Genomic DNA, 1,112 nt, shown 5'->3' on the forward strand with positions numbered 1-1,112 from the left:
ATTAGGGATGGCTAGCACTGACAGCCCTCGAATATCTTTGCGCCAAAATAAAAACAAACAAACAGAATCTACGACGCTGTGGGAGCGTTTATTATTTCGTTCGAGTGTTAAATCTATTATTTACTTCCCGTTTTGTACACCAAATTTCACTTTGTGATAATTGACCACTAGGAGTAGTAGTAGTATATTTAAACGTATTTGTACAAACTCTGAAGATGGATTCGCATTTTGTAGTGTAATAAAGCAAACTGGAAGTCACATCAGTAAGATTTCTTGATTCTAATGATGTTAGATTTTGAAGGATTAGTTTTTAATAACTTATACCAAAAATTCGGATGTTATAATTTTTGAAATGTTACGGTTTCATCTTTTTGTAAAAACTTTTACCGCATTGTATTAAATTTAATGTAGACTGTAGCCGTGTAGGTCTAGGTCTTACCTTGCCGTTCGCGATGTTAATTTGTTAATCATTAATCTATCGTTAATTTGATAACAAAAATGTACTTTAAAACAGTGCTTCTCAACCGTGGTTCCGCTTGTTCTAATGTGTAAATACTAACTAGTCGCATGATAATTACAATCCGACTACATCATATTTCTTTATTAGTATAGCGGGTTCCATAATGACAAAATATAACAAGTCGCTGCATTATTTAAAATTAGTTAGAGAGACTAGGTACAAACCTGTGCTAGTATTACAGTAACGTACCAGAAGAGTTCCGTGGATTTGATAAGGGTGAGAAACACTGATTTAAAATATCAACAAAAAACATAAAGTACTATGTGATGCTCATAACTTCATTTTAAATGCTAATTTGTAGGAGTTAATAGGTTTGTTTTTTGACTTGGAATGTAATGGAACACTTATTGGCCCTGGGGACATTTAAATGATTAAGCATGGTAATATAGAAATTAATAAAAACCCTATAACCCGAGTGCTTTTGAAAGATGGAACTTTCATATTCAGGGACAAACTGGGAACTGGCACACAGTTTGCCCCTGAAGAAGAAATAGTCCACGTTTACTAAAGTAGTTTGGGTTTAGTAGGGTTTTTAGTTTCTATTTCTTATCAAGACTTCTTGACCTACATGTTTTCTTAACACCACTGCATG

The 1,112-nt window shown here is 33.5% G+C and overlaps 1 protein-coding gene across 1 annotated transcript in view; it reads left to right on the top strand.

Moving 5' to 3' along the window:
- Positions 1 to 204: 204 nt before the first annotated feature.
- The window catches only part of LOC106475395 (leucine-rich repeat protein SHOC-2-like), a gene marked incomplete at its 3' end in the record, with an annotated part of 23,824 nt that continues 22,916 nt past the window's right edge, over positions 205 to 1,112 (top strand). Inside the window, exon 1 of the mRNA XM_022379507.1 lies at positions 205 to 263. The remainder of the gene's footprint in view (positions 264 to 1,112) is intronic.

The sequence above is a fragment of the Limulus polyphemus genome, unplaced genomic scaffold (genome assembly GCF_000517525.1).
Source record: "Limulus polyphemus unplaced genomic scaffold, Limulus_polyphemus-2.1.2 Scaffold8513, whole genome shotgun sequence".
In the NCBI taxonomy this organism is placed as follows: domain Eukaryota; kingdom Metazoa; phylum Arthropoda; class Merostomata; order Xiphosura; family Limulidae; genus Limulus; species Limulus polyphemus.